At 37.0% G+C, this 10000-nt stretch overlaps 1 long non-coding RNA gene across 1 annotated transcript in view; it reads left to right on the top strand.

Annotated features, from left to right (window-relative positions):
- Positions 1-167: 167 nt before the first annotated feature.
- The window catches only part of LOC128247813 (uncharacterized), a 115974-nt gene continuing 106141 nt past the window's right edge, over positions 168-10000 (top strand). Inside the window, exon 1 of the long non-coding RNA XR_008264132.2 lies at positions 168-1996. This is a non-coding gene — a long non-coding RNA (uncharacterized LOC128247813). The remainder of the gene's footprint in view (positions 1997-10000) is intronic.

The raw sequence follows: 10000 nt of genomic DNA, 5'->3' as shown, positions 1-10000 counted from the left end.
AACATATACACACTTATACATATATATATATATATATATATATATATATATATATATATATATATATATATATATATATATATATATATATATATACATATATACGACGGGCTTCTTTCAGTTTCCGTCTACCAAATCCACTCACAAGGCTTTGGTCGGCTCGAGGCTATAGTAGAAGATACTTGCCCAAGGTGCCATGCAGTGGGACTGAACCCAGAACAATGTGGTTCGTAAGCAAGCTACTTACCACACAGTCACTCCTACGCCTTAGTTCACTTGTAAGATTAAAAATCGAATCTCTGTTTTGTTTCGTTAATTGCATGGCCTTAGAAGAGCTTTCTGGAGTTATTATTTTACTTGACCAACCACCGATGTTTCTGAACTGTCTGCTCAATTTTCTGTGATGTGTTGGTGGCTGCTATCATCTGAAAAACCAAAACAAACCCTGATGTCTTAACATCCCGACACTGGACCATCCCGTGGAGTTACATCTTTACCAAGTCACATCTGTTGTATAAGTTTCATACATAACGACATAGTTACATAATGAATGTAGAATAGATTTACATATATTGTATTAAAACTAATGAAATATTTCGGGTAATACAAGAGAAATGAATTTAAAATTGTTTGGTTTGTGTTACAGCGTCTTTTTTTTTTCTTTTGTGCTCGCTCCTCCTAACTTTTGAACAGTGGTTCTCATCCAGAGCCCATATAAGATTTTTGGAGGATCACGCAACAAAATAGTAAATTGAGGACAATAGTTCTTTTCTTTAAAAAATGATTTAGATTTATGTATTGGTATGTATTGCAAGAAACAGCTAAGTTTCTTTCTTCAACATTTTACATAGTTCAACCTACACAAGTTGATGTGTGAAAAAAACAAAATAGGAATTTATAAGGAAGCTTTTATAAAACTAGTTTTTAAAATCGAATGGTTATAGCGGAGGTCCATCAGAATAAAATAGTAATCAAAGGGGTCGAAAGATTTTTTTTTTTTTTTATGGTTAAGAACCCCTGCTTTAGAGCCTGTTTACTGTCTCTACTGCGAAGCATTCTGTCCGACGCAGCCAATTCGTTCCCAATAACTCACTGATCCCCTAGTTACCAACAAGAACTCTCTTAGCTTCGCGAAATACCCCTTTGTTTTCATAACCTGAAAGGAAGTGGCCTCTTTAGCGTTACTTGATTTGCTAGAAATAACAGCTAAATCTCTAAGTTATGGTTTAACGTTTGTTTTAAAAATAGCCGGCGTATGTATCCAAGTTAATCCACTCCTGGATACATTTGGTACTACTAAAGCAGCGCGGACCCGAACGCGCAGTCGCGCGTCCGCGATCCTAACCCTAATCCTATTCCTAACCCTAACCCTAACCCTAAACACGTATTCATTTGCACACGCGGGTTAGGGTTAGGGTTAGGGACAGGGTTAGGGTTAGGGATAGGGTTAGGGTTAGGATCGACCACTCAAGACTAGCTAGCGCGGACGCGCGACTGCGCGTTCGGGTCCGCGCTGCTTTAGTAGTACCGATACATTTTACTTTAAATGGGGGGAAGCCTTTGAACAGGGATCACCTGGGGCGAAACTACAACGAAATCAAGACATTGACTGCTTGTTTAGCCCGACCACACACGCACACACGAGCACATATAGGTAGATATATATATACATGCACATACACACACACTGTGTGTGAGTCTCACATAGTCAGCAATGGATGACAAGCATATAATAACATCGGAATCTTCAATGGTGGTGCCTACATGTACGAGATGATTATACACCAACAGCATTTTGGTGATTCTTATGATCAAGACGTCCACACACAAAATGTGGAAAATATGTAAATGCCTGTGAAACGGAAGTTGAGATGACATTTTGGGATTTTGGACGAATTGTGTTTCATATCTGTATGAGTTTCTCTGGCGTAATTCCATTGAGGGAAAGAAGATATTTGTTCACTTTCTGGCGGCCTGTCTTTATGCTGCATAAAAGGTAAGATGCTTTTACTCTCTCTTTTATCTCTCCTTAATTTTTATTTACTTTTATTATATAACTAACAATTACCTGTGTGTGTGTGTGTGTATATATACAGGGTGTCCACAAGGTCTGGGTACACGGAGTAAATAAAATCATAACATAAACAATTAAATATAAGAAACAATAATTTCTTAAAGTATATGTTAATCCCCATGTACCCAGACTTTGTGGACACCCTGTATATTGCTTAAGCATTTTCTCGCACCGTCTCTGATGAAGGGATATATAAAATATCCTGGAAATATCTGTAAGACCTTCACTTTATAAATGTTCTGAAATCTTTCATAGCCTTGGACTTTTTTTTTTATCTCATTCTGTTAATCTTTTTATATATATGCATGCTGATATATATAACCTACGTTGAACTCTTCATTCGTATCATTATTGAACTTGGAGCTTAACCATAGTCAGTCCATAGCACTTACTCAGCATTACTTGACCGCGCTCTTATATTCGGTCTAAAACTACTTAACATAGTGAATCCCCTACAAAATTTATTAATCTCTTACAGTTACACCCAAATGAAAAGAAAAGAACATCATTGGCGTTAATGATAATTCTTGTCAAAAGTAACAAGTACGAAATTCAAACATTATTTTCCCGTTTGTTGGAAATCATTTGGACGAAGGTAAAGAATACGCACACTCGGTGCTTAGGGTTAGGGTAACGCCGATATATGGTACTGTTTTCATGTTATATAAAATAATATGTTTAGTTTAATTATTGAAAGAAGTCGAAGATAAAAAGAGGAAAGCAAGACGTGGTAGTGATGATGGCGAAAGTTAAGAAATACGTACACTCGGTGTTTAGGGTTAGGATTAAGGTTTTTGTTATGCCGAAAACGTGTGGTGTACGTATTCTTTACCTCCGCTAAGAAGACGTACACCAGGTGTTTAGAGGTTAGGGTTTTTGTTATTCCGAAAACAGGTGGTGTACGTATTTTTTACCTCTTCCTGAAAACCATACATATATTTTATATAAGATGAAAGCAATCCTATTTACTGGAAAACATAACATTGCACGAAATGAAATTTGTGAATAGTTTTTCTCGATCTCGAAATTTATTTCGCCACACATACTCATGAAGATATGATGTAAATAAATCACTACTAGTTCCATATTGTCACCAAAGTTACTTCTTGGAGAGTATCCATCGCCCTTCCATCGTCTGTTTATGGATGCTGTCAGTGTTTAGATAAATGGTTCTCAACCAAGGTCCTAGTGATCCCTGGGAATCCATATAAAATTTTGGAGGCTCCGTGTAAGTAAAATAGTAGATTAGGTGTCCATGTAATACTTAGGGATCCAGATGTATTTATTGTACAAAACAACTAGGTTCCTTTCTCAATGCTTTACGCAGTTCATCATGTCTCCGGACACTAAAACGTGTCCTCTCATAGTGTTGTTGCAAACCTACACAAGTGAAGGAAGGAGAAACATTTATAACCACTAGCATAGACGGGGTGGGTAGGGGCGGTCCGACCTGGGCGGCACTTTTAGGTCTGCTGTGGGCAATATGTGTTTTTTTGTGGGGTCCGGGGGCGACAAACGGAAGGGCGACCCCGGGCGCGAAATTTTTTTCCCACGAGTGTTCCAGACCCCAGTTATGAACTCATTTGCATACAGCCAATCAGAGCTCGACTATCAAACTAATTTATGAGCACATAACAAGTGATTGGTGATAAGATAAGGTCACTTGGGTAAGGAATGACCATGCTTCTTTTCTCTTTTAATAATGCTTGTTATTCTTGTTTCAACCATGGCTGCCTCTGCGTAGTTATTTGTTGCACCCCTGTGTTTCGCTTTTTTGTGTGTTTTACTACATAAACGTCACCGACTGCTTACCCTGAGTAATCACTTACGGCACATGCCTGATATATACAGCAGGCTTCCATTCAGATTCCAACCATCAAATTTACTCACAAGGCTTTGGTCGGCCTGAGGCTATAGTAGAAGACACTTGCCCAAGGTGCCACGCAGTGGGACTGAACCCGGAACCATGTGCTTCGTAAGCAAGCTACTTGCCACACAGCCACTCCTTTCAGTATGAATTTTTAAGAAATTATCTTAAAATTACAAATTATGCTCCGGTTCAACGATCGATTTGATAAGCACCAGCATATTGGGTGGGAAGAAGAAGTATGAATGTTAGGGTGGGAAGAATTACAAGGATGAAATGAAATGCTGACAATCTGTAATAAAATTTTGAAGTCACTAATTCTTTTCATTTCTGTTTTTTTTCTTTTTTATATATAAATTTCAAATTTATGTACAAAGTTTCCAAGAACCCAGCTTTTGGCTGTGGCATCAGTCAGCCACTGCTTATGTGTGTGTATGCATGCTTGTATGTATGTGTATATATATGTGTGTGTGTGTGTGTATATATATGTATATATATATATATATCGCAGCCATATGGCCAAAATGAGTAAAAGAATAAAAGAATATATGTGTGTGTATATATTTATCTATATGTATATATATATATATATATATATATATATATATATATACACTCTCGGAGTGGTTGGCATTAGGAAGTACATTCAGCTGTAGAAACTCTGTCAGATTGGAGCCTGGTGCAGCCAACTGGCTCACCAGTCCCCAGTCAAACCGTCCAACCCATGCTAGCATGGAAAGCGGACATTAAACAATGATGATGATGATATATTTATATATATATACCAGAATAAGCACATAAATGCAAAACAAGGTGGCAAAAATAGTACTTGAATACCGGAGGTCGAGTAATATGCTTTATTAAAGAGCAGCAAAAATATCACAAAAACTGTTACTCGGAGTTTCACGTTCCCGTTCCTCGGACAGTTTTGTTTAGAATGGAACAAAATAAGGTTATAAGCAAACATTTACAATTAGTTTAATGGATTACACGTTTGAAAATGGTTTTGTTTCATTGGTCCTTTCAACTAACGGTCTTTTCAATAACCGGTTGCATGCAATAATAAATTGCGGTTTAAAATCATTTTATTATAAAAATCGAAGAGAACCTTAAATCAAAAATAGCTTATTAAGAAGGAAAGGTCCTGAATACTCTGGGTAAATAATTAACTGTAAAATATTAATGAATTAAAAGTTATAATTACATTTATCAATGTGTATATATATATATATATATATATATATATATATATAGCTATAGATATATTTATAAAATATCATACACACACACACACACATGTATATATAAATATATACATATATAAAGCTATAGATGTATTTATAAAATATCATATATATATATATATATATATATATATATATATATATATATATATATATATATACACACATACACACAAGTGTGTGTATGTATGTATAAATATAGAGAAAGATATATTTATAAAATATCGTGTGTGTGTGGAGGGAAAAAACAATGGACAGCTTCCAATTGAGATGCTTAAGGAGAATACTCGACATTAAGTGGTTGCAAAGAGTCCAAAGTGACACAGTTGAGATGACAAAATGGTCATGAACAAGATCAGTGATGAAATAAAACACAGGCACCGGAACCAGATTAGACATGTCCTCAGACAAAATCAAAAAACCAACTGGATGGTGGCAGCCTGAGCGGAAAAGAGCAGCAGCGCGCTCTGAAATCACATGGCAAAGGTCCATTGGCAAGGAAAGGAGACAAGAAGGGTGGAAAACTGAATAGCGACGGAAAGCAGAGCTATTTGGTGAGATCATGTTGTGGCTTTATGTTCCTTATGACACAGAAAGAACTAATATATGTATGTAATCAGTTTATCACAAGATTTCTTGCCAATAGAGAAAGAACCAGTTTCTGATCTAGATCCAAGGCTCCTTCATTGGAATTTCAACACCAACAATGGGATATTTTTGTTTATGTATGGATGTATGTGTTCCAGGTTCAGTCCTGCTGCGTGACACCTTGGGCAAGTGTCTTCTACTATGACCTCGGGCCCAACCTAAGCCTTGCAAGTGGATTTGGTAGATGGAAACTGAAAGAAGCCTGTCATGTATAAATATATATATATATATATATATATATAGAGAGAGAGAGAGAGAGAGAGAGAGAGAGACTGGAACGAACACGACACAATGAAGTAGACAAATTTGAAAAGAACACGAAACCGGTTATTTCTCAAAATACAATGTTTATATACCAAAAAGATTTTATAACATTTTTCTAACATTTTTCTGACATAATTTAAATATATACTTTAACCATGTAACACAAGCCTTCTGTAGTTTTTTCACTCTTATTATCTTTTATATATATATATATATATATATATATATATATATATATAAGACAAGTTACTTGAAGCATTTAACGAAATAGAAGGGGATATAGCATCATACAACGTGGAAGACAATTGGAGATTTCTGCGGGACAACCTGTTGAAAGCCACCGACCAGATTTGTGGGTGGTGTAAGGTCCCCTCCCAACCCAGAGTAACGTGGTGGTGGAACAAGGAGGTAGACAGGGCTATTAGACAAAAGAAACAAGCTTGGAAGGACTGGAAGAACGGTGGTAGCAGGGAATTGTACCAATGTGCCAGAAGGGAGGCTAGGCGACAGGTTTATTTAGCCAGAGGGGAAGCAGATAAGGAAAGATTTGCCAATGTTCTGCGCCGTGAGGACCAAAGACTCGAGGTATTTCGTGTTGCAAGACAGTGTAGGAGAGAGAATAGTGATGTTGTAGGAGAGAAATGTGTTCGCATGGATGATGGTACGCTTGCATTAAATGAGGATGCAAAGAAAGAGGTCTGGAGATGCCACTACGATAGATTGCTTAATAAAGAGAATGAATGGGAGAAAGAGAGCCTGCCTTATGTCGACCCAATAGAGGGACCAGCTATCCGAGTTGATAGTACCAGGGTAGATAAAGCAATTAAGAGTATGAAGACTGGGAAAGCCCCCGGCCCATCAGGAATCACTGCAGAGATGCTCAAAATATCTGGCAGTGTTGGCTATAGCCTAGTCACCCGTATTACGAACCAGGTGATACACGAAGGAGTCATACCCTATGACTGGTGTAGCAGCATCATAGTCAACTGCTACAAAGTTAAAGGGGACGCTTTAGATACAAATAATTACAGAGGCATCAAGCTGTTAGATCAGGTTATGAAAGTTACAGAGAGGGTCATAGCCCAACTAATTAGGGAGCGAATCAATTTAGATGAGATGCAGTTTGGGTTCGTGCCAGGTAAAAGCACTACTGATGCCTTATTTCTAGTGAGACAGTTGCAAGAGAAATACCTAGCTAAGGATAAACCTCTGTACCTGGCTTTCGTTGACATGGAGAAAGCCTTTGACAGGGTCCCCCGATCCCTTATCTGGTGGTCAATGAGGAAACTTGGGATAGAAGAATGGTTAGTGAGAGCTGTGCGAGCCATGTACAGAGATGCTGCCAGTAAGGTGAGGGTTGGAAATGAGTACAGCAATGAATTCCGGGTAGAGGTAGGGGTCCACCAAGGTTCCGTCCTCAGCCCCCTATTATTTACCATAGTCCTCCAGGCAATCACAGAGGAGTTCAAGACAGGTTGCCCCTGGGAGCTCCTCTATGCTGATGACCTTGCCCTAATTGCGGAGTCACTATCAGAACTAGAGGAGAAGTTTCAGGTGTGGAAGCAAGGACTAGAATTGAAGGGCCTTAGAGTCAACCTAGCTAAAACCAAAATCCTAATAAGTAGGAAGGTAGATAAAACACAAACCCCTTCAGGTAGATGGCCCTGCTCAGTATGTAGAAAAGGAGTAGGTAGTAACTCTATAAGATGTACCCGGTGCAAGCTATGGACACATAAGAGGTGCAGCAACATCAAAGGCAGGTTAACTAGCAAGTTAGTTTTTGTTTGTGGCAGATGTTCAGGTGCAATAAAGACTGCAAACAAACAGGAAACAACTTCTATCTCATTCCAGGGTGAAAAACTAGAGGTAGTCGATAGCTTCCGCTATCTGGGCGACCAAGTTAGTAGTGGGGGTGGGTGCGCTGAAAGTGTAGCTGCTAGAATAAGAATAGCCTGGGCAAAGTTTAGAGAGCTCTTACCCCTGCTGGCGACAAAGGGACTCTCACTCAGAGTAAAAGGCAGACTGTATGACGCATGCGTACGAACAACCATGCTACATGGCAGTGAAACATGGGCTGTAACTGCTGAGGACATACGTAAGCTCGCAAGGAATGAAGCCAGTATGCTCCGTTGGATGTGTAATGTCAATGTGAATACCCGTCAGAGTGTAAGTATCTTGAGAGAAAAGCTGAACATTAGAAGCATCAGTTGTGGCGTGCAAGAGAGACGATTGCGCTGGTATGGACATGTGGTGAGAATGGAGGAGGATAGCTGCGTGAAAAAGTGCCACACCCTAACAGTTGAGGGAACCCGTGGAAGAGGTAGGCCCAGGAAGACCTGGGCTGAGGTGGTGAGGCAAGACCTTCGTACATTGGGCCTCACCGAGGCGATGACTACGGACCGAGACCTTTGGAAATGGGCTGTGCGTGAGAAGACCCGGCAAGCCAAGTAAGATCGTTGCCAGTGCCCCTGGACTGGTTCTTGTGCGGGTGGCACATGAGATGCACCATTTTGAGCGTGGCCGTTGCCAGTACCGCCTGACTGGCTCCTGTAGGATTTTCGAGCGAGATCGTTGCCAGTGCCCCTGGACTGGCTTGTGCGGGTGGCACATAAAAGACACCATTTCGAGCGTGGCCGTTTTCGTGCGGGTGACACGTAAAAGCACCCACTACACTCTCTGAGTGGTTGGCGTTAGGAAGGGCATCCAGCTGTAGAAACTCTGCCAAATCAGACTGGAGCCTGGTGTTGCCATCCGGTTTCACCAGTCCTCAGTCAAATCGTCCAACCCATGCTAGCATGGAAAGCGGACGTTAAACGATGATGATGATGATGATGATATATATATTTGTTAATTGATTTATTAATTAATAAATTGATAATCCTTTACCCTTTTAATTTGTAATAATTATTCACTCCCTGGTAGTATACGCAGATTCTCTGCGATATCACTTGTCGCGCACATGGTAATTTCTTGAGGGAAGGACAGTTAGACTGGCTGACCGAGGTGGATTCGGTTATGCTTTCAGACCTGTGTCGGTGTGGAATGTTACTAGTCCATGCTTACACAGTTTGCTAGCATAGTCAAATTTACTACTGGAATACAGTACTGATGAAGGAAATTGATTATTATCAATCATGATCTAGAAACGCGTCTACTGTTAAACATCGGAATTGGTTAGTTTTCATTGTTTTTTCTTCTTGTTTTTTGCCTTTGTGAGTTACAAGTGATGCTATCTGTGGGATTCTCAGCTTTTTTAGCTGCTATTTCTGAACTTCGGTATATGGTGAAGCAAATATTTGCTGATCCCTTAATTATATTTATAAATATATATATATATATATATATATATATATATATATATATATATATATATATATATATATATATATATATATATATATATATATATATATATATATATATATATATATATATATATATATATATATATATATATATATATATATATATATATATATATATATATATATATATATATATATATATATATATATATATATATATATATATATATATATATATATATATATATATATATATATATATATATATATATATATATATATATATATATATATATATATATATATATATATATATATATATATATATATATATATATATATATATATATATATATATATATATATATATATATATATATATATATATATATATATATATATATATATATATATATATATATATATATATATATATATATATATATATATATATATATATATATATATATATATATATATATATATATATATATATATATATATATATATATATATATATATATATATATATATATATATATATATATATATATATATATATATATATATATATATATATATATATATATATATATAT

Source organism: Octopus bimaculoides, chromosome 5 (genome assembly GCF_046866305.1).
Source record: "Octopus bimaculoides isolate indiv1 chromosome 5, ASM4686630v1, whole genome shotgun sequence".
Classification (NCBI taxonomy): Eukaryota; Metazoa; Mollusca; class Cephalopoda; order Octopoda; family Octopodidae; genus Octopus; species Octopus bimaculoides.
This window is presented reverse-complemented; position numbering and strand designations above follow the sequence as displayed.